This window comes from Triturus cristatus, chromosome 4_1 (genome assembly GCF_964204655.1).
Source record: "Triturus cristatus chromosome 4_1, aTriCri1.1, whole genome shotgun sequence".
In the NCBI taxonomy this organism is placed as follows: domain Eukaryota; kingdom Metazoa; phylum Chordata; class Amphibia; order Caudata; family Salamandridae; genus Triturus; species Triturus cristatus.
In genome coordinates, this window is record NC_140585.1 from 643,578,066 (window position 1) to 643,602,507 (window position 24,442).

The following is a 24,442-nucleotide window of genomic DNA, read 5'->3' on the forward strand; positions in this document are numbered from 1 at the left end:
CACATGCACCAATTGCAATGTCTGCTGCCTGGGACTCAACAAAAGCAAAAACCTTAAGTACAACTCAGGTGGTACACACAGAATCAGGCATCACATCACCTGCAACACGCAATATGTGGTATATATTATAGAATGCCCGTGTGGCATCATCTATGTAGGAAGTACAGCTCGCAACCTCAAGACCAGAATTCAAGAACACCGCAGAGCACTCATCAACAATGATGACAGGTACCCCATGACAGAACACTACCGTACCACACACACAGGACCCATTAAATTTGGCTTCCTAGGGATAGACCACATCCCACCAAGTAACAGGGGTGGCAACAGAGAACTGTCACTTAGAAGAACAGAATGTAAATGGATATGTAGACTTGATGCGGTGAATAGGGGACACAACTCGGACCATGAGTTTCACTATTTCCTTTATCCCAGCCGCACTGTCTTATAGTTCCTCTTACTCTTTGCTCCCTCACGACGAAGCCCTGTTCTTTCTATGACCCTAATTCATTTACTTTTTTATTTTTATTTTTTATTTTTTATTTTTCATTTCACCAGTTATATTACCCAAATGTTTTTACTTTTATCATTTCGTATATTTCCTTTACCCTCTGCACAATATATATATTTTTTCCTTGGAGTTACAGCCGGACTCCCTGAGAGTTATTTACCATCACTCCTATATTCATTGCCACACTTCAATTTATGTGGCACTTTCACTCTGTTCCATCCAATTTTCATTTACTTTACCTCCACCCGAACTTTTTTCATGCCCATGTGCACTGATTTCTCCCGTTTTACACCCAGCGTCCCCCTTTTTTCCCCATCCATTCTTGTCATTTTGGTCTAGCTTGACTTGTGCTGTCACTGCCACCACTCACTGTTGCATCACGGAGCCCTTGCCCTCTTTCCCCACCTCTTCGTATCTGTGCTGACATTTTTTCACACGCAGCACTTGCACCAGTGCTGACTCTGCCCCCCCAGGCCGCCACACACCCAGACCATTGGATTCATCCCGATCACATAGCGCAACTACACCACCTAGTGGACTTCCCAATCCGTCCACTCAGCGACGTGCATACTGGCACGATCCACGCTCTCATTACCTCCACCCGTATCTACTTATTTCCCCCGATCTACTGAGAGACACCACACTTTCTTCCTTGAGCGAACAGCTTCCTCTGCAGGCCGTATTACAGGTATGTCCCCCTCTTAAGCAACCACGGCTTGGCGCCCCTGCTCACTCCCCACTATCCGCTTCCAGACCCTGACCCGGGTCTTCTTCACACGCGAACGCTTAGGCTACATGCCTTGCAGCCAGATACCGCTTACTCCGTTGCTCTTGCCCCCATACTTTTCTGCGTCCTCACTCTCGACCCAGACCCCCCCAACAGACCCCCTTTCCCCCCTTTTTATCTGTGCTTCTTATTTGTACCTTCTATCGTTTGATCGCCCATTCACCATTTCTCTGGCGTCCATGCACTTTACAGGTTCATATTTCCCCACCATTTCCGCACATTCACGTCACCTCCACTGTGAAATTATTTTATCATACTTCTTTCCTCCCCAGGCATCCTGGCTGCTCCCAACTCCACCGGAGCCCCCATTCCTCTTCACCCTCACCTGGCCTCTCTCTATTTCCCAGAGGCCACACATTCCGCATAGCCAGCTCCGGCTACCTTCTTCGAGCCTCTTGAAGCTCACGCCCCTTTCGTGATCCACCATCATAGACGTGGCAAGCTTACCTTTGCGCCTCGTGGCCATTCATCCAGGATGGCCACACTTGCCCTACATAGCTACGCCCTTGCCCATGCCTCATCTTCCAAGCCCCTGCCACTTTTTACCCTCTCGCTTCTCGTTTTACTTTACACGCCCTCCCGCGCCACCATGTTTTCCCCACTTTCTGCATCTTCTTAGCTTTTTCTGCCCTCTGTTTCCACAGACGTTGCACATACAGGCCCTCATCAAGGCGGCCCCCGCGCTGTACATTTGCCATCTTTCTGCTCCGATGCAACAAGAGCGCCCATACTTGGTATGTACATGCACCTTTCCTACATGTCCGGCCGCAGCAGCTGTGGGAGGGTCAACGTTTATGCATAACTTTAACATGGGGAGACTGGGAGAACTGACCTACATAGATATATCATTGATTTGATAACAACCTTTTTATTATTTCAAGCTGTGTATACAATACATCTATGTTTCAGAATTATTTTGTGTCTCGTGGTTTGGTTATTTTGTCCATTCCATGTTATATTGTATGTATTGCATAGCTGTGTGATTTATAGAGATTAACGCACCATTCTTCACCACCGCTCTGGCTCCCATTCCCTTCACCATTTCTTCCAGCTACTCCCACTCACCACTCTTTTAGCATGTATTGATTATTGGGCGGGCGCATTGACGCACATCGACTCAGCATTATTGTGTTCAAATACTCATACCAGATGGCCATTGCGTTATATTTTTTGCATTATTTCATGTCCTTTGATTTGGGAGGTCCGTCAACAGTATGTGTTCATGTATGCTTTTTTTCAGTGTTATTGTCTTTAAGGGATTTGGCGAAACCCTCTAGCCTCGATTGTATTTGTAATATCGCCCTGGAACCAGGATTCTGTAATAGCATAACATGTTTGCCACCACCCTGGCTTCAGTCCCTTTTAGTACCTTTCACAATCCACTCCCTCTCCTTCAACTCACTGCTCATTCAGTTTATTCTTGTCATCCCTTCACCAGACCCCCCCCTTCCCTCATCCAACACACCTCCTTCCTTCCCCACATCACTGTTCCTATTCCGTACTCACATCTGTGTCACCAATTGTACGCATAACACACGTGCACATGCTTTTTTGGTGCACACCACGTATTTGTTTTCATTATAACTTACAGCCCTGAAGAAGTTCACTTCGTGAACGAAACGCTTTGGCTGGCAATCTATTTCTTGGGAAATAAGACTTATTATATATCTAGACTCATTGATTAATTGACCACTACTGTCATAATAACGAGCAGTGCACCACTCCACCAATCCGATAACTTCTTTATTGCAATGCACCAACACAGGCTCGTGGAATTTGGAGCGTAACAAATGCCTCTGCTCAGCCGGTCACCAGCTGTCGGCTGTCAACATTCCAGTGACGACAGCTGGTGACGCAGGGAGCAGGGGTACGGTGTCCGTAATGGACACAAGACAATCATAACACTTCTTCCCCCCCCCCCACCTAAGGAAAGGGAGAGAGAGAAAAAGAAAGAGGAAAGGGTGAAAGGAGGATACAAAGGAAGAAGGATGAAGAGGAAGGCAACCGAAAGGCGTAAGTCATATAAGAATATAACCGGTGAAGGTTTCATGATATATGTTACTCATGAACATAATCTGACGGTTTAACAGGTGGTAACGACCTCCTACCTGCCCTGCTGGTGACGTGTGTGGGGACCGTGTTAAGTGCTGGTGTGGGAGGTAACATTCTACTTGTTCTACCCGTACTCATAGAACTCGGCCCTCTGTGGATGGAAGAGGCACTAGTAGGCTCAGGATAACTTCTGTATTGCAATGCACCAACACAGGCTCCGTGAAATTCGGAGCGTAACAAATGCCTCCGCTCAGCCGGTCACCAGCTGTCGACTGTCAACATTCCAGTGACGACAGCTGGTGACATAGGGTGCAGGGGTACGGTGTCCGTAATGGACACAAGACAATCATAACAATTACTTGAGAAGGATTGATTGTGCCATAAGTGTTTCCTTTTCGAAAGTTGGAGGTTTGAGCAGTAGATTTTCAGCATTGAGTGAAGGTCTGGAGCCGCCTGATATTTTGAGTTTGTTGGCCAGGTAGAAGAAGTACGTCTTAAAAGTGATAGTTTTGTACTACAGGGAGTCTAAACTCACATATTTGAAAGTGCGTTCATACACAATAATGAAAAAAGAGTTTTGATGAAATAAAATATGTATTTAATATCTCATAATTTAAGCGGGGAATCCACTGTTTATTCATGTTTTCTGGTTTCACTTTGTACAAATCAGCCAGTAAATGGGGTATTTATTTATCTTTCCTTTTTATTAAGCTTTTGTTTTTACCTCCTAGAGCATTTTTCTGCAAATGTTAACTATAGCGCAAACGCCACTTGGAGGGCGATCACTTTATATGAGCCAGGTTAAATTACAGAAGGTCACATGCATTGTTTTAGGCATTTGGAGATTACGTGATTTGCCCAGATTCACAGGATGTTAAGCGGTCGCCAAGCTCAAACCTGATTTGCCAGTTTCAAAGTGTGCAGCTCTTGCCTTAACGCCCTGTAATCCCGCGACCGGGACACCCAAGATGGCCACGATGACGCACCAGGAGGGTAAGTTGGTTACCTTGCCAGCAGCGCGGGATGCCGATCACGTGACCGCCACTAGACTTGAAGCGCCAAGAGTGTGGATCGCCAAGAGAGAGAGAGACGCGCTGTCGGAAGGAACAGGAACACCAGAAGAGGAGAGCCAGAGCAAGGAGGGGCGAACCAGGAGCCTGAGAGAGAGGAGGCTGGAAGTTAGGAGCCCAGGAGTGAGGAGCCCACGAGAAAGACCCAGGAGAAGAGGCAGGGGCAGACTGCGGGGGTCAGCCCAGAGGAACACCTACCGGTCCAACCGTCCCGAGAGAGAGGAGGACGTCTGGACTCCTTCTGCCACGACCCAGGAGGGCCGTGGCCAGAGGCAAGTACCACTTTACCGTTATTTTGCATTTGGGAAGTGGTGGGAGCAGTAAAGCAGCACCAGAGCACTGCATGCCCTGAAGCACCTGTTGAGCACACAGCCACGTGGGTGTTTAGGTGGAGGTCTATACCAAAATCCCCTAGCCCTTCTCCTAACCTTATGTTGTTTCTTTTGTTTGTTTTTATTGAGGGAAAATCAAAGCATACCACCAAGCTCCTGCAACAGCCCATTGGTAGGAAGTGAGAAGGAACCTAGCCCTGTTGTACCCAGAGAGAAAGGAAGTTTACAGAGGAGGACTACTTCCCTTGTCTGTGGACTGTTCTATGAACCCCTTTTATTTGTTTCTTTCAATTTGAGGAGAAAACTCACTAATAAAGAAACACGAGCACGACGGAGTCCTCCTTTTTTTTGTATGAGTATCACCTTTGTGTGGCCACTGAGTGATTACACGCCCCATCCGGGGTAGAGGGAGGGTGGCAGCAAAGCTAGGCTCGTTATGGGCTTGAGGTTCCAACAGGACCGCGAGCTGAGACTGTGCCATTATTCAGCTTTCAGTGGCTCTCCCATCTGTAGTTTACAGATCATGTTTTATTTCATTTTGTGTGATCTAAGACTACTGCCTTTTTTTCAAGATACTGTGTTTTTTGTAGTTTTTGCATATAGCTTATTACTTTTGGTTAGTGCACACTTTAAACTGAGTCGTTTCCAGGTGTATTAGTGGTTGTTTATGAAGGCGCACAAGTGAGATCTCTAACATTGAGCATCACCTCACTTCTAGAGTTCCAAATGGCCCTCAAGACCTGGCTGTTCAGGACCTCTGGGACCTACAAGTACCTGGATACCTTATCGGCTGATTAGCCATGCTTTATAAATCCTGATTGATTGAGGCACAAGGAAGTATGAGTTTCTCACTGTGCTTGAGAGTGGGCTGTAAATGATGCCTACATGGACATTCAGTCAGTGCTTTAAATGGTCAGGTACTGTTGGATACGGAGTACTTGCACTCCTGCGGCACTGCATTTAATGTGAAAGTACCAGCAGTTCTCAGGAGCGAACTGGTGTTCTAAGTAGTGAGTACCTGCACTTATATATTTCCTTTTAAAGTACTGCAACCAATTCTTGGGCTTTCTGTAGAGCACACAGAGTATGGCTGATTATGTGGCAATTGTGGGAAAGTGTGATCTACAGATGGAGCATTTTTGAAAGATGTGGGGAGAGAAAGGGCTTAAGCAGCTGACAGAATCTGCAGAAGAAGAAAGTGAGGTGAAGGGTTGAACATGAGTGTCTAGGACATTTAGAAGACCTGCTTTCATCGACATTAATCATGATTAATTCACAGTCTCAGAATTGAACCACTTTCAATTCTAATTATTTACAACATTATTGTAATTTGTATTTTTGATACAGCTAACAAGCATTGGCAAAGCCTCTAGGTTGTGGTTTGTTTGTGGCCAGTGCATTTATTGTGGTGTTTCATGTTTGGATGCAACAACAGAAAATTCAGGGAGGCACCCACCTACTTGTCAGGTGGCACGCTTTGTGAATGAAGCACTGGACTGTTGTTTACATATTTTAAGTTGCCATTAATTGCAGAGGCCATCCATTTGGGAAATGATTCCTAGTTGCACGTCTTTGGCTAATCTCCTTTTAGAGGACTCGCCCACCATTTTCAGGCCACCTAAAGCTCTGGTTGGTTTTTGTCACGTTCTGTTCTCAACTGATAGCCTGACTGACCTTTGACTGCCACCCATGTTCCTGGGGCTCAGTCTGGACGGGACAGCCATACGGATTATAGGAGGGGCACACCAGGATAAGGAATGGCAGTTCTTGTGGCATTTTCAGTATTTACAGACACTAGATATTCAGTTTATAATGTGACACTGTTTCGATTCACAGCCTGCTGCTATGGTGACTGCTTCCTGGCTTGTGATAATGTATCTAGCTTTTTTGGCATGACTGACTGGGCAGGCCCCATTATGTCATGGCCATCTGTAGATGGCATTCTGTATGGTACCCACAACCATTCACATTCCTCATGGTACCCATACCTTGAAGAGTTTTGATGTTGTTGACTTTTCGGATGGGGGTGTACATCTTCACTGGTAAACAGTGCATATTATTTATCCCTTTTGTCTTACCATTTCTGTAAAAACATTTTTCTTTGTGGAAAGACAATAATTACATAGCCATGTTCCACCATATTTCTTTCCTTGGCAATACATTTAATTTTAGAATAGAAAACGTGATAAGTGATGATGGTATTCGAATGCTATTTTGACAATAAATGTTTAAAAAAAAAAAGTCAGTTTTGACTGGTGGTGAGCCGTGAGATTTAATAAAAAAGAAACTGTTAGGTGAGCACATAATAGATGCAGGAATTCTAAAGGGAACAGTCGTGCTTAGCAGTAGAGGGTGTTAAAGAAAGATGGGACAGGAACGAGAGAGTCTGTTACTACATCAATGAGAATACTGTGTTAAAATATTGCAAACAAACAAAGATATCCTGTGTTTTGCGAAATCCAGTGCTTTGTTAATACCGCATCAACTAGATGGATCTAATGACTGGAACCATTGACACAAGCCCCACCCAGGCTATTCCTGTTATTTACCTCTTCTGTAAGTGCATGCTGGGCAGTGTAGCAGTTGCAAACGTTACAGGTTTAACTTTCATGGAGTAGATTTAATACAACTATTGGTGATTTTTCATAGGTAATAACTTGACGGTTAGGTCATGTATTGTAGATAACTTTAATATTGTTGCTGAACTCAAGCTGCTTACGTCCTATTTATTCTGTTTAGTAGAGGACATAGCTGCTCTCCTGATATTTTGTATTTATGATATAGACAAAGGCACATTCTTCCACAGCAACCGCCTTCATTATCCACACGATCCTCATGCATGCTGACTGCTAGAGAACACTTTGACAGTGCCGTTGCTTTCTGTGGTATCTCAGGCAATTACGCTGATGTGGATTTGCTTAAGGTTTTTCCAGTATCTCACTTTTCAGTTATGTCTGCAAACATCTGTGGCCAACGCTTCTTTCCATTTTAAGGTCTTGTCTGCAGACTGCTTTTACTTTTCAGTTGTCGAAGATCGATGTGTACAGTAGCAGTACTTTGGTAGACTTTGGTTCAGCCCTTTGGTTTGTTTACTTGTCAATTTTAATTGCTTCTTGATTATTCAATGTTTTTCCTTCTTCTTGTTTTTTTTCTCTCCCCAAACCAAAAGACACACAAATGATGTCCATCAAATGTGCTTTTTGCATTTGTCATCCCGAGTGGGACGGGTATGCCCAGACGTGGGTCCCGTGTTCTCGATGCCACTGGAGTCAAGCTAGCCTGGCTGATGAGGGGTGAAACACCCAAACTGGTTCCAGGATACTTGTTTCCGGTCCAGGGAGGACCTGGCCTGGCATTTCGGGCTGGACTGTTCCCATGTGGAGCAGGGTCAAGACTGATTTAAATATGGCGGGGTTTAAACTGGAATGGCATGGGAGCAAAAAAACTGATGGATTTAGGTCCAGATCTCTGTACTAGGGTGAAAATTTGACATTGTTCAACATTCTGTACATCAATTGTTCTTTTTGCATTTCTCCCACCTAAATTATACTCCTTAACCATCCTTTTTTTAATTTTTTATATTAACATTTTTATTAAACAGAAAGCACAGTCACCATCACATTATCACACTGTGAACCAAAGGTCATACATTACAATACATCGACGTTTGTTGCTACAAATATTAGGGTTGTAAGGGGTCACCAAGTCCAGTCCTTCTCATCGCCATATCTTCTGTGGGAGAAGTACATATTTCCCCTTTGAAGGCATTCCAACCTCCCCATTGTTTATCCCACTTTTTAGGGTAGCCTCTGTGCTTATAGACCTACTTCTCTGCGATCATACATCTGTTCATCTCCGCCACCCACCCGATCGTCAGCGGCGGTCTGATGGATCCCCAGTGCATTGCTATAGCCTGTTTCACCAATAAGTATCCTAGTGTCACCCATTGCTGCTCCACTTCTGTCAAGTCGGTAGGTTCCCATATATTTAAAATCCCCATTCGCGGTGACAATTTAATGTGTTTACCCAATGTGTCTGTCATTTTCTTAGTCGTTCTGTCCCAAAAAGGGCGTATAAGGGGACAATCCCCCAGGATATGATAAAAGGTACTGTCTTGGCCACATCCCCTGAGGCACAATGCATCACCCCGGCTGCCTATTTTGGCCAGGAGTACGCCCGAGAGGTAGGACCTATGGAGTATTTTTAGTTGTACAAGGCAGAAGCGGTGGTGTATAGCCTTCTCCCTGGGGGACATTAGTGCTATCTGCCAGTCCTCATCGTCCACTACCCCCAAGTCTGCATGCCAGCGGTCACGAAGAGTCTGAAAGAAGTCGGGTAAGTTATTGTAGATTTTACGGAAAGTGCAGGAGATGGCTTTGGTCAAGAGTGGTTCGGTGAGCTAGTGGTCTTCCAAGGGGGAAGCGTCTGGCAAGGAAGGGAGGTCAGGGATGTTTGTAAGAATGGCGTGTCGGACCTGTAAGTACCGGAAGACCTCTCCTTGTGCGAGAGCATGTTTGGTTTGTAACTCTTTAAAGGTGAGAATTTTCCCTTTGTTGACCAAGTCTCCTATGTTAGTGATTCCAATAGTGTCCCATTTATCAAACCCCGCATGGAAGCAGAGTGAATCCAGTCTTCACGATGACCACAACGGTGTAGCCTTAGTGGATGTATCCATCCAACCCAGACGTTTTTTGGCCTTATGCCAGATGGCCAGAGTTTGTGACATAGGTCCCAGGTATCGGCCCTTTCGAGCTTTACTGTAGAGGGCCCCCAGATATCCCTCTCGTCCAGTTTGGTACTTTTCTAGGTGGAATGCCGGGTTCGTCGGGGATCCATAGATCCAGTAGTTGACGGCTACCAGGTGTGAGGCCCAGTAGTAGAGGCGTAGATCCGGATGGCAATTCCTCCGTCATACCACCCCTTAGTAAGCTTCTGTTGGGCAATACGGGGTGCCCTCCCATCCCACAGCAAGATACAAAGTTCCCCCTCTAAGGTGGTGAAATAATTGTCGGCAATGGGAAATGGGCAGTTTTGAAGCACATATAAAAATCGGGGTAGTGCTAGCATTTTAAATAGAGCCGCCCTGCCCAGGAGGGACAGGGGCAACGACCTCCAGTGTCCAATATCGTCCTGTAGCCACGTGAGGGGGCTCAGAAGATTGTGTTCATAGAACAATTTAAGATCAGGGGTAGTAAAAACAGCTAAATATTGAAAACCTGCTGTGGCCAGTTCTATCGTGTAGCCGTGAGGCAGACGAGGCGGGGGGCTGTGCAGCACTTACAGTTTCGACTTGGACCAATTGATAGTGTATCCTGCGTATTTGCCAAAGTTAGTGATAACATTTAATAAACTGTTGATGGAGGCCCGGGGGGACGCTAGATATATGAGGATATCATCCGCGTAGAGTGATATTTTGTCTTCTACGTCTTCACTCCATTTAAGTCCTCTGATAGAAGCGTCTCGTCTTATCCAGTGGGCTAGCGGTTCAAGGGTCAATACAAATAATAAGGGGGATAGGGGACAACCTTGCCTTGTTCCTCTCTGCAAGGGAAATGTGCGTGAAGTGTGATTGTTCACCCTGACTTGACCTAACAAATCCTTATATAGCAATGCCACCCATTGTCTGAAGGGTGGACCAAAGCCAAACCTCGCTAAGACTTCAAAAAGATAGGGCCACTCTATCGAGTCGAACGCCATGGTGGCGTCCAAGGACAGTATAACCGCATCTCTCACAGATAGGGCTGCCTACCCAGGACATTATGGACCCGGCAAATATTGAGGGCGGTATTCCGACCTGATATAAATCCCGATTGGTCGTCATGAACCAGAGATGGGAGTATCGTTATGAGCCGGGATGCAAGAAGTTTGGCCAACACCTTGGCCTCTGTACTAATCAAAGAAATAGGTCTGTATGAACCACGATTCACTGCTGATTTACCCGGTTTGTGAATAACGACTATGGAGGCCAAACGTTGGTCTAGGGGAAGAATGCCCTTCTCCCTACTTTCGTCATACATGCCTTTTAGATGGGGAGCTACTTTAAGGGCCATCCCTTTGAGGAATTCAATGGTGATCCCATTGCTTCTCCAGAGTTGATAGCAAAGATAGCCTTGCAGATTTCGTCTGCAGTTATATCTGCATCCAGGGTCTCTCTGTCAGTGCCTGAGAGCGTAGGTAGATTCATTTCCTCCAAGAGCTGACGAGAGTCTTCGGAGGAATATGCAGTCCTAGAGGTATATACAGCCTCCAGGTGATCTGCAAATGCCTCCACTACATGCTGAGGATCTGTTACTCCCCTCCCATCGTCCAGTAGGATTTCAGGAACCCATCTCGCCTCTTGATCTTGTCTTTCTAGCCATGCCAGCATTTTACCGGCCCGTTCACCAAGTTCATAGACTCTATGGCGTGTCTGTAGTAATCTAGCTTGGGCTTTTACTCGTGCGAGAGCTTCATATTCCAATTGTTTATTTCGGAGGTTGCGGGCTGTGGCTTCAGTGGGAGAGGTGTTATGTTCCGTCTCAATAAGGAGCAGGTCACTCTCCATCTGGGTCAGCTGTTCGCTGTGTTTTTGGTGATACCCAATTTTTAAAGCTTGGGCACGACCCTTAATTACTGCTTTATAGGCCTCCCAGATAGTGTTTCCCGAGCCAATATTCTCCGTAAAATAATAATATGTTTGTTCATGAAGGTCTTCTTTGACATATGGAATCGTAAGGAGCCATGGATTAATAATTATGGGGCCTCGGGCAAAGCACCGGCAAAAAGTGAGTTCAACCCTCAGGGGAGAGTGGTCGGAGATGCCTCTCGGGAGCCCCTGGGGATGCCGGAAACGTCCAATGTCCGTGAAGAACGTAAGGAAATAGTCTATGCGGGACATGGTATTGTGAGCATTGGAGTAGTGCGTGAAGTGAGTATTACTGGGATTCAGCGATCTCCATATATCTGTGAGTCTCAAGGCTTGGGCAAAATCCGCCATGGAGGTGTTACGTCTGGAAGGTGGTCTCTGAGGGTGTCTGTCAAGCGTATCGTCCCTAGTCATGTTAAAGTCTCCACCTAGAATAAGAGTGCCCGGGGGGAGATCAATGATTATTTTGCCTAGATCTTGTAATGTTGTCTTTCCTAGCGCTGGCGGGAGATAGGCCGAAATGATATTCATTTGCTTGCCCTCCCAGGTCGCCTCCAGAACAGCGAACCTTGCCTGGGGGTCGGCCCAAACTCGGGTAGGCGTAAGTGCCAAATTCTTGCGGATGAGGATACCTGTGCCTCTAGATCCAGACGTGAACCCGGCATGGGCCACTAGTTTGTATCCCCATCTGTGGAGAGCTTTACAGATGTTGCCCACCAAGTGAGTTTCTTGCAGTAATATCAAATCTTGCGAATTTCGTTTAAGGTATTGCAGGACAATCCCCCTCTTAATTTTGCTGCCCAATTCATTGACATTCCAGGTTAGTACTGACAATTTAACATCTTTAGAATCTACCATGGCTAGCGATTAGAGAAAACAAGTGTGGAGCCCTGTACCAGTACTGATGGCAAGGACAGTGAATTGAACGGTGATAAGTGGTAGTGTTAGCGGGAACCCCTCTGGCCCAACCCTCCTTTCTGCCGACAAACATTGCTGTGTAGCCTTGTGGACTAGTGATGACCCCCTTACTTGTGTGCTCTGTGCAAAGAAAACATAACAAACAAAACTCCAAACTACCCCCCCTCCTAAGCCCCCCCACCCCCCTACCAGTGGAATCTGAACTATCCACTCCCCAACAAGGCAGAGTGCCTGTTGCCCACCCTCCCATTTTCGAGGTGCTTGGCTAACCACCTCCATCCCTCGCCATTCAACATAGTATTGTATAGTTTAATTAATAGTTGCTCAATGCCGTCCAATCCTTTTGTATATTACATGCTGGCTTCAAAACTTTGAGGCGTGTGCTCGATTCCAGCAGTCCCACCGCGATTATATAGTCTGTACGTGCCCAGGGAGTCATTGCATGGACGATGCAAGTTATCGGGCCGTTAAGTGTAGACCTGACTACTAAGCGTGGGTTAACGCAACAGGGTCCTATGGTCTGAGTCAAGGCACTTCATCCGGGTCCCCCTTTGGATGTCTCTCACTGATCGCGGGGGGCCCGCTGGCTGTTGCTAGGGCCACCTTTGTTTCTTCCATCCAATGGTTTCCTAACTCAGCGCCACCCATCCATCCAGTCTCAGGCCTCCTCTGGGGACAGGAAAAACCAAGCCTTGCGGTCAGACTCAACCTGCAGTTTGGCCAGGAATAGCATGGAATATTTGATGTTTTTGTAACAGAGAGCTTTTTTAATTGCTGTAAAGCTCCGTCTTTGTGCTTGAACTTTGACTGTGAAGTCCGGGAAGAATGTGACGTTTGCGTTGTCTATTTTAAGCGGAGGTCCGGCCCTAGCTGTCTGTAAGATGACATCCCGGTCTCGAAAATTAAACACTCTTGCGATTATGGGGCGTGGAGGAGGTCCAGGTTTAGGGTGTCCCCCGGGGACCCTGTGAGCCCGCTCGATGGAAAAATAGCGTGATAGTGGTTTAGGTTGGAGTTTGTTGAGGATTAGGTCTTTCACAAAGAGGTCTACCGCTGGTCCTTCCATTCGTTCCGGCACTCCGAGAATACATACGTTATTCCTTCTTGCCCTCCCTTCGTAGTCACCCAGGAGCTCTTCCATTCTTTTCTGCTGGCTCTGTAGCTGGGCGACTTGGTCCTGAAGGGTAGAGGTGTCGGACACGAGGGCCGCCGTAGTAGTCTCAACTTCTTTGACTCTAGAGTACATTTTCTTCAAGTCCGCTCTTAGGAGGGTAACCTCGATGTTTACTGAGTCAATGTGTGTTTCCAGGGACGTCCGCACTCCCTCTATGGCCTCCATGACGTCCTCCAGGGTAAGAGTTTTAGCCGGGGGGCGAAGTTGTGAAGTTTTGGGATCCTTGCCAGATGTCATTTCGTTGTCTACCCCTTGTTTAGTCCATGCAAACTTCACCAGTTGTTTCTGGGCTTGAGATTTCAGACCTCTGTTGTTAGCCATGAGCGGTATATCGGAGACAAATGGCGCCGACGACCAGGGGAGCGCGCCTGTAGTGGCCACCGCCTGCGCGGAGGAGAGGACTGTCCACCGCCGGCCTGTCGGTTTTTCTGGTGGCTCTTATGGGCTGCGAGAAAGTGAGGTCGGTAATCCGGTGGGCCAGAGCTGTGTCCAGTACCCTTTCTACAGCGCGGCCGGCTGGGAATCCCTCTGCACGAGCACCAGGGGGCCAGTCGGGCCTGGCCCTGTTGTATGGTAGCTGGAGTAACAGCCCACCGAGGGGTGAGCAGATGGCCACAGGACACCCGGAATCAGCCCCCTGAGCAGCGCTTCCCAATGAATCTACGGGTCCGGCCTCTCCCTGAGGTGATGCAGCCAGGTGAAGCACCTGCTTTCGTGAGCTTGCTGTTTAGCGGGGCATGCTGTATAGTCTCTGCGTTGGCCGGGTCACCCGTGCCTGACCCAGCGTTATGCACGGTGCTATCCAGGGCGCCCAGGAAGAAGCAGGCCTGGTGTCTGTCACGTACACAGGTGAGGACATGATTTCGGTAGTTTCTCTGGGGGTCAGTGCAGAGGGAGCGGCTGCCCGGCAGCTCCTCGTGGGGGGGTTAGGCAGCACAGCCGGGGACTCGAGTTGGCTTTAGCTGATCCGCCAGCTAGAGTGACGGGGATGGTGTTGTGTGTCTTTCCTCCCCCCGCGGTCCCCGACCAGCACTCTCTTACCTCTGGCCTCCGGAGGACGTGGCGGAGTCCAGTGTGTTTCAGGGGTCCCACCAGGATGCCTCAGAGTCCGGGGTCTCGATTAGGGCTGCTGCGCAGTGGGCGAGCAGCCTTCAGCGGGCCTCAGTCGCGTCCACTCCCCGCTGCTCTTCCCCTACTCTTCTCTGTAAAAGTTGATTGGTGCTGATCTGTGGAGGACCTCAGGGGGTGAAACGGTTACTTGCAGCGACTGTTTCGGCGGCGATGGCGATGCGGTCGTGAGCTCTGGACCACGGTCGGAGCCGTCTTCACTGCCAGTCCCCGGCCGCCATTCTGGGTTGCCCCGAAAGCTCCGAGTCGGACGTCCTCACCCGCTCAAATTCGGGTTGTTGTTCTTCTCGAGTAGTGATTTCAGGTTGGATTGGTGTAGGGAGAGTTCCCTGGTGTTTTGGGGAAGTCTCCAGATAAAACAAGTGGAGAAATTTACGGATTTTTAGGTGAGGGCTGCAGAGCCGCCTTAGCAAGCGACCATGTCCGTCGGCCGCTAGCCACGCCCCCTCCTTTAACATCCTTTTGATTGGGTAACTTGTATCCTTCCACAGCTTACATTGGGCGACCTACTTTTTCTTTTTACATGCAGCGTGGCATTGACGGATGTAGCACCAGTTCACGTCCTCTAATTGTATCAAGGCTATCTCCTCCCAGGTCATTGGCTGGGTCAGTAAAGTGCAGGGCAACATCACACCGGGCTTAGACAGCACTCGGCAATGAGATACACTATACTGTGGCCCTGCACCGAACGGTTCCTTACGCCACATACCGAGTATGGTGGACATGCACTGGGAGAGCACAGTTCTTATTGGAGTTAAAGGTTGGTTATAAAAAGATGAAAAGAAACCTCACGTATTCATTGCTCGATTATACCTTGCTGATATAACTGCTAATGTATGCATCCTTCAACAGCTTTAATTACATTACTCCACGGCCGGCCCATGTGGGTTGTAGGCGACATGCTGTGTTAATCAGTTGATCCTGTCTAGCAAGAACTGTACGTCTGTGTAACTGCATGTTGTTGCTGCCGGCCTGTTAACCAAGGTTGTAGGCGAGAAGCTGTGTACTATTCGTTGCTGACCAATAAAGGCTTTGGGGGAAAAACAAAATAATAAAAAAAAAAAATACTTTTTCTTTTTACATTTAGTAGCACTCCATTTGAGTAGATGCGTTGTCTTGTTGTCTTCTTCGTGTGATTCTTTTTTGAAATCAGAACCCCACAGTTTACATGTTGTCCCCCCCATTAGTCTGCTGTTTCATCTGCTTCTACAAGTCCTAACTCCCCACCCTATTTGTTGCTCCCCCATTACGCGCTCATCGGTTGCTTGAGTTTCTTGATTTTTAATACATTTTTGTAAAACATTTTCAACCACCCATACTCAGATCATCAATTGCCTTCACGTTTGCTCCAGCTCACTCGACATCCCCCATCTGTCTGTTCCACTGTTACTCAGCACCCTACAAAACAAAATATATTTTTATTCTTTTGTGGAGGGCAATTCAGGTTCACCTTGCTGCCAGGTCACTCCTTTCCAGAAAGAATGCTCATTGGTGCATGTTTCCCCCCTCCAATTCAGGCATCTGCCCTCTTCGAATGATAAATCAATTAAAATGGCCATCACGTCGTAAAGCATGCATGATGATGCAAAGACTTTCATAGCGTTATGACTCATACTGCCTCTGTATTCTTTTCTTCTTGTTGCAGATACTGTTCAGCATCTGCATTAACCATTTTTAGTTTTTGTAATGCTGAACGGTATCAGAAAAAAACATGTGGCAAATCCACTCCACTAGGTCTCAATGGGCAAAGACGAGAAAGCATCAACTATTGGCTTTGCCAATGCTTGTTTAATCTACCTATTAAACTATTGCATATTTGAAATCCAGCTTGTGCTGCATCTTTGTATGTGTGACACCCAAATTGTGCTGCAGCTTAAGAGCAACTGGTTCAAATCCACATATAAGCGTCTTCATGCTTCATTGGGAGTCTGAAACTAGTTATGATGACTGAGGTGAATGAGCAGCTGGGCCTTGATGACATGCCAGTTCTGATGGGGCAAGCCCTATTCCAATCCACAAAGTGAAGAACCTGTAAGTTATCCAATACAGTGAACTATAGTAATAGCCATTTGGTAGAAAGCACCTGAACGCAGTTTGGTTTGGCCACTGGTTGTCGGAAATATAGCACTCAAGTGAGCTTTGGGGCCTGTGGAATCCAGGACCTGCTGCTCAGTTGTGTTTTACTGTGTTTTACAAAGTGTCAGACATAGTCTATCATATTCTTTTTACCTTCCTACCATAACCTCTTAAGGGTGAAGTAAATGTATCATTTGACTCTAGTACTAAGGACGTTACTGGTTATTTGTAAGAGCACTACAGCCAAAGCTTCTTGGTGCTAATGAAACCACCACACAGCGCTTTAACCATACAGCTAGACTAAAGATTGAAGAACCAGATTTTTACCCATCTCCTTAAAGTGAAGATCAATGGCTGGGAGTATAGTTGAAATGGGTGGGAACAACAGAGTCTAGCTGCTGCTGCAGAAAAAGAGCTAGCCCCGTACCTTATTACTTATGAGCAATATTTATCAAATATCGATTGGTTATCTGTGAATGGCATTTACATTTTGCAGCTTAGAAGTAGGGCAGCTGCTTATACCACCACATGTATGATTGTTAGGGATTTAAAAATTATTCTTTTGTGTAATCTGTGAAGTTGATAAGAAGTCAGGGAAATATGTTCCCACTTTTTCTTTAAGTTAATTAGTCTGGCTGACACATTTTGAATAAGTTGAAGACAAGTTATTACTCTTTCTGTTGCTCATAGGTAGACATTTAGGCCCTCATTATAAGTACTGGTTTAAAAGGGCCAGACCTTCTCCATCTCTGGAGTTGCTGTTACCGGTGGTGCCAACCCATTATCAGTTGGACCCTGAGGGTCCACGTAGACATGAGAAATTCCCAGGGAAATTGTTAATTCTGGGCCCAATATTTCAGGGTAATTCCTCATTTTGGGCAGGACGTTCAAAAGATTTTGACTTCTTTTAACTACTGGAATCTCCTGGTGAAAGTTAAGAGCTCTGCGGTATTTCCACAGATCTCGTATTTCTATTGGGGCCGTCAGCTGTTAATGGTCCCATTGGAAATAAGTGGCCACTCGTAATTCCTCAGTGAAATTCATTCTCGATTTGAGTATTTGCATTAACCATTGGAATATGATATTTCGTATTGAGAAGTGGTGAGATGCTTTACAGAGTTTTCAGTTGGACAAAGCAGGAACTCATAAGTGGCTGATTGGGATTCTAAGGAAAAAGGTCTCCCATAACCATACCAACGTTTCATACTATTTTAGAAGATAGCAGACAATTACCCATGGAAAGAGCTCATTCAACTTTGTTCCAGGTTGAGTGGTGTATGTGAATACCTCTTCACCAGGAAGTTTGTTGCTGTCCACCACTCACCTATGGCGGCTTCAGTGTCCTAAATAATAGAGTTCTTCAATCCAGAGTATTTTAAGATCTAAGAAGTGTGTGAAGTGAAAGTGTATGATTATTCGGGACTATTGCCATGCCCCTTTGGCTTTCCAATGTTTTAAAGAATCCACTGAAATAGTTTACTCTTCTTGCTGTAATTACTGCTGTGTACAATTGCATTTCGCAGAATATGTAAGCATGTGTTTCAGGCTAACAGTATGTTATTGATGTTGCAGGCTTCTTCCAGGGACTCGCATGTTCTGTGATCTCAGCTGTCTTTTCGCAGACCTGTTGCCTCTCCCAGCTGTGTTGCTTTCTCGCCTCACTCTTCTCCTGCCCTGCTTTAGGTTCCCTTACTCCATCGATTAAGATTTCATGTGACTCGAAGCATGGTAAACTCTTTTATGGAGGGCTAGACTCTGCAGATTGCACAACTATTTTCAGCACACGACAGGCACACATCTCCTCAGGGTAGAAGGTGAATGGCTGGTGTTGAAATCTTCCTGCGTTTCCTTCCCTGTGCTACAAGCGTCTTAGAGGTGCTGTGGGATTTGGTAATATTTAGGTGCCTTCCATGTTTTCTTCTTACTTTGGTTTTTGATGTAATGTATTGTTCAAACACCTAGGCTGGGATTTTATTTTATTTATGCAGTGTGCAATCTTTTGTAAGCATTTTCGCAATACTGCAATCCTCTGGTGCTTATACCAGTACCTTGTCCCATTTATACTCTGAAATAATTTCCTTTACAGTGTACTTTTTATTATATTAAATTGCCATAGTTTTGTATTCCTCTAGATAGGTCATATATCATCTGCTTTTGGTATCAACTGGTGTAAGATTGTCGTGCCCTGTTGTTTTAGTCATTTACAGCTGGGGTCACAGTGGCAGAATGAGTCTCTCACGTTTTGCTGGTGCTGCTTTTGGAGGTAAAATATTGACCACAGTAGATATAATTGAGAATGATCGGATACATTTGTTCCTTAAATCTACTGTTGGCATGGTATGTGCATATAGGTTTTTATGTTTCACCTGCACATAATCTCTTGTAGTAAAAATAATATATATATCTTAAAAGGGGTTTAGAACCCACCCATTACTTACCATTGGCTAGCTCCCATGTGGCTCCTACATCACTGTAATTTCCTTGCGGGTCCACTCCTCCTCCTCGCCTCTGACGTTGAGCTGTGGAGCCTGGACCAACTACTGTTTCGGGTGGCCAGTGTCCTTCCACTGTAGGCTTCTGCAGGTACTCTTTTTGTTAACCACCAGCATGCGTTGGTGACGTGCACTACGCACATATGTTTGACTCCGAGGTTGGCCAGATTTCCAGAATGCACCGGTGCCCTGCACCAGTGGAGCATGGGACGAACAGCCGCTATTGATGTTGCTGGAAGGTTAAAAGCACGTTTTATGGGAGTGGTGGCTGAGGCAGCACTTTGATTGGACATCAAAATTCACCAGGGGTTCAGTTTGCTCATATCGTATGGTAACCTAGAAATGTAATTGGTCCTTGCACGCACCTTCCTTCGCTTATCAAGGGCATGAGCTAACTAGCTTCAATGCACACAGTGAAAACCATGGGTTTGTGCTGGCCGAACTGAAAGAACGGGTGTTCTCATTCAAAGAGTACGTCTAGAAAATCATGATGTGGCACAAGCATCTCCAACGAGTAGCTAGGGAGCTACTGGTAGATCTCCAGCTACTTGTCAGTAGCCCTCCTATGTGCAGCCCAGCCTACTAAATTAGAGGTTATGGGTTGGATGAATTGAGATATGTATTCCAAAATGTACAAGTGTATATTTAAGATGAAAATGTGTGTATTTTATGAGCTTAAAAATGATGTTTGGAGAAAAAGGATAGAATTTTAAAATTATATGTATATAGATTTCGCATAGGCAAAACATATGGTCTTTGCCAATGCTTGTTACTTGTTTGTAGTAGCTATTTAGTTTCAGATGCCACTTGATACTGTGCCAGTTTTCTATTCCCATTTTTGTCTCCATGTGCAGGATTCACGGTCTTCCTCCATTTTTGTTCACTTTTTCCAGTCTATAAGTTTGTTTCCAACACTCACCTTTGAGATATTTTAATAGCTAAATAGATCTATGTTTCATGTTATTCTTTTTTGTTTAAAATGAATAAATGTTACCATGTACAGTATTTAATAGTGTTTATTTTATTGACAATGGCCTAGACAAAACTATCATTGTCATATTTGATGTACTTTTATATTCCTGTCCATTCTGTAAAGGCGTATTTTCCCTGATAAGTTAAATGCCCATTTGTCCGTATGTGGTTGCCATGCATATTGTGTTCGTTTCTCATTTTAATGTCAATGGTATTATCATGCCTTGTTATCGCGTGGTATTCTTAATAGATGTTATACCCAAGGGTCCTTACAAGACCCTTTTTCAAGTGAAGTGTACCTATAAGTTTTCTAGGCGTAACTATGGACATACTATGCACATATTATAATGCTTAAAGTGTTTTAATTGGAATTTGCCACATTTTTAATACCACATCACTTTGTGTGCAGAAGGAGAGCTGTGTGAGCTGTTGGGGAGGCAGGTGTCTGAGCTTTTTCTACTTCTGGTCATCACCATTTGAGAGTGAGAGTTGTTAATACTAATGGCTGCAGATATTGGAGCTTCAATGCTGCTGGTGAAGGTAAGAGGAAAGCTTTCTCCATATGCTAAGTTTCAACTGGCAACACCAAAACTGGGTTTGGGCTTAGATCAGTAAGGACAAGCCACCAATCTGATAACAAACAACAAAAATGCCAATACTGATACTTTTTTTCTATACTCTTCTAATTGCGAGGTAACATATTGATTGAAAACAACATGAACCTTTAGACCACTGTTTCCGTCAATTTAATCAATCATTTTTTGATTCTTTTTTTATATACACCATAAGTTTTGTGATTTTTCAAAACTTCAAACACTTATACACAAATATATGACTGCAAACATGTATAAATTACATTCTCATTCTATCCAAACTTCATCCATTCTTGTCATTCGTTTCATATCTTCACTCATTCACTACTCATACCAAACTGCACAGTCTCAGACAAACATGCTCTCAATCAAAAACAGCTTTTCACCAATTCTAAAAAATTCATTTTTCAAAATGACCATAGAATAGTACTGAACAAAGTCATCACTATGTATGATACTGTCAAAACAATTTCTAATTCTTATGGCCAAAACCAAGGTCTTGGTTTTTGGGGAATTTTTTAGAATTGGTGAAAAGCTGTTTTTGATTGAGAGCATGTTTGTCTGAGACTGTGCAGTTTGGTATGAGTAGTGAATGAGTGAAGATATGAAACGAATGACAAGAATGGATGAAGTTTGGATAGAATGAGAATGTAATTTATACATGTTTGCAGTCATATATTTTTGTATAAGTGTTTGAAGTTTTGAAAAATCACAAAACTTATGGTGTATATAAAAAAAGAATCAAAAAATGATTGATTAAATTGACGGAATCAGTGGTCTAAAGGTTCATGTTGTTTTCATTCAATATGTTACCTCGCAATTAGAAGCGTATAGAAAAAAAGTATCAGTATTGGCATTTTTGTTGTTTGTTATCAAGTTTCAACTGGAGCACTAAGAGTCCATCTGAAAATGGAAGCCTGTTATTACCCTTGTCCATTCCCGAATGCCTGCAGTCACTCATCAAAGAATCTACTACCATGCTCCTCTCCCGCCCACTCCGATCAATCACTGTATGAGTTTTGTACTGTAAAAGCAACTGCTACCTAAATGCCCCTGATTGCTAGCAAATCCTGACCACTTGTACAAGAGCACGATGACCTCTTATACAAGTGAATGATGGACCACACGCAACTTGACAAAAAGTGAATGCTTTAATGGTATTAAGAATGCACTATTGGTATGGCTCCACTCTTCCAGCAACACATTTTCAGTTGACATAAATTGCATAATATAATTTAAAAGGGAATATCTTTGTGCTGCTAAAACGAATGCATAACATTGTTAGTGCTTACGTGGCTGCCTAATGCGGAATATGTAACTGTCTCTAAGAAACCCACCCTGTTAATGTAAATAGATTATAACGCATCCCCTTTTGTACAAGCAGAAGGCAATTCTGTACAAAAAGATTGTTTATATAACTGTTAGATTACATTACACACTTTTGGGAAAATAAAGTAAAAGAAGTAATAATAATAAAATTAGTTTACCAAGGCTGGAACGAAGTTGACTTCAACACAAAATGCTGTACCCAGAATGTGTTTTTCTTCTTGTATGCCTCACCTTTACTCGGCCTCACCATGTCTCACCCTCACTTTTAAGGCTTCCAACACAGGATTCACATTTTCTGTTGTTCAATACCACCACATTCTTCCCCACTTCCACAGTCTTCATGGACATGGGAATTACAATTGGTCTTTCCTTCCCAACCTAGGTTTTCGTCACACACAGCCAATTTCCACAACACCACTCGTTTGTCAGACCCACTTCTTATCATCATTCCCTGTTTTATATTTTTGCTAGTACGTCACTACCGTCTTATATTACTTCCTGGAACCTCTTGACATCATACCCTGTTCTATGTTTTTGCTAATATGTCATAACTTTATCACTCACCTCCTGGTCTAATTTACAGTCACCCATTGTCCTATCTTTCCAGCTAAAAGGAGATCTATTTCAACTTGGCAGCTTTCTCTTCAAACACTCACAAAGTTATTTGCCTGTAAGAACATTCAAAGCAGTACAGTGATGCCACAGCATGTCTTGTGGAGCAGACTTTATTTCCCATCTTTACATGAATGCCATTTGTATATAATCCTTGATCATTATGTTCGTTCTTTCTATTATTCAAATGGATTGGGGAGAATCCAGTGCTATTCGAAGATGCTCCACAGCTATACTATTTAAATATCACATGTCCTCAGAAACAATTCACACCCCTTTATCAGTGATAAAAGTCTGTGGAAAGCCCTCCCTCACAATTTCTTTGAGGAAGTCCGCAACTGTTGATGTAGGGACAATCCCAATATTTTTCCACCAACACCTACTTAGAATAGTAATCTGTCAACTCCAGAGGATACTGTTCAGTAGTTTGTAACAAGTCGAGGGTGCTCATGCTATTCACCCCCAGTTTACACTAGGAAATGTCTGGCAATTTAACCGTTGAGAAAGGCCCTACATTTGTTATTTTAGATTTGGCACTAGCAACAAACGGACTGAGGGCATTCTTCCTCAAAGTCCTCCACCATTCCATCCACTCTTGGCAACCAATAACATTTTTTGACCTTCACTTTGGTCCTATGCATCCCTAAATGGCCTTAATGCACAAAACATTTTTCCCAGTACAACTGGAAATATTTTTCCTCCCCTTAACAGCTGACTCCCACTCACATTAAATCATTCTGTAATCTATTCCTCCCATCTTTTAGATTATTCCAGGATGGACAAAATATTCCAGGACGGATACAACATATTTATTGAAACCCCTCAATCTTCCTATAAATCATTGGTGTAGCTTGGGCTGAACCTTCAGATGACTACACTTTCACCAGTGGTTTGTGGTATGACTTTACCACAAAAGGACTCCAATATGATGCTGAGGTTGCGGGTGTGGTCCGTGGGGGAATTGCCGAGGGCGGTGGGCCACCAGGTGTTGTCCCATGCGGAAGGGGTGGATCCAAGGACGAGGACTTCCGTTTTCTCTGAGTTGAGCTTCAGCCAGCTGCTCATCCGGGAGGCGACGTCTTTCATTTTTTCCTGGAAACTGTGTCTGGTGATGTCTGGTTCATTGGTGAGGGAGAGGATGAGCCGGGTCTCGTCGGCGTAGGATACTATGCTGAGTTTGTGTTTTCTGTCCATGGTGGGGAGAGGGGCCCTGTAAATGTTGAAGAGCGTGGGGCTGATTGAGGATCCTTGAGGTACTTCGCAGCTGATCTCTGTGGGTTCGGAGAAGAAGGGTGGGAGTCTGATTCTTTGAGTTCAGCCGGTGAGGAAGGAGCGGATCCAGTAGAGGGCAGTTCCCTGAATGCTGGCGTCGTAGAGTCTGGCGGTTAGTGTTGCGGTGGGAGACTGTGTCGAAGGGTGCTGAGAGGTCTAGTAGGATGAGGACAGCCGTGTTACCTTTGTCGAGGAGGGTGCTGATGTCGTCCGTGGTGGCTAGGAGGGTGGTCTCGGTGCTGGAGTTGCTGCATAATCCGGATTGGGTAGTGAAGAGGATACCACAACCGCTGCACCATCATCGGCTGTGCAAAATCGCCTCCAAGGGACCCGGGAATATGATGATGGACTGTAGAACCTGGAAGTGTGTGTCTCGGATTAAAAAAATAATTCTGCATGTTCGAGAGGTTACCTATTGCCATTAAGTACTATTTTTTGCCCAAGATAGGGTACAAACTGACCTGAGTAGTGCTCATATCACCAGTTGTGGGCTCGCATC

General features: G+C 45.0%; 1 protein-coding gene across 6 annotated transcripts in view; it reads left to right on the forward strand.

Annotated features, from left to right (window-relative positions):
* Positions 1 to 24,442, forward strand: part of LOC146855326 (uncharacterized) — a 915,814-nt gene that overhangs the window by 1,174 nt on the left and 890,198 nt on the right. For 5 of the 6 annotated variants that reach the window (XR_014981308.1, XM_085653035.1, XM_085653037.1 and 2 more), the window contains exon 2: positions 20,547 to 20,677. The gene's annotated coding sequence lies outside the window, so the exon portion shown is untranslated. Of the gene's footprint in view, positions 1 to 1,942; positions 2,033 to 20,546; positions 20,678 to 24,442 lie in introns of all 6 variants that reach the window. The other variant, XM_085653036.1, reaches the window with a different exon arrangement.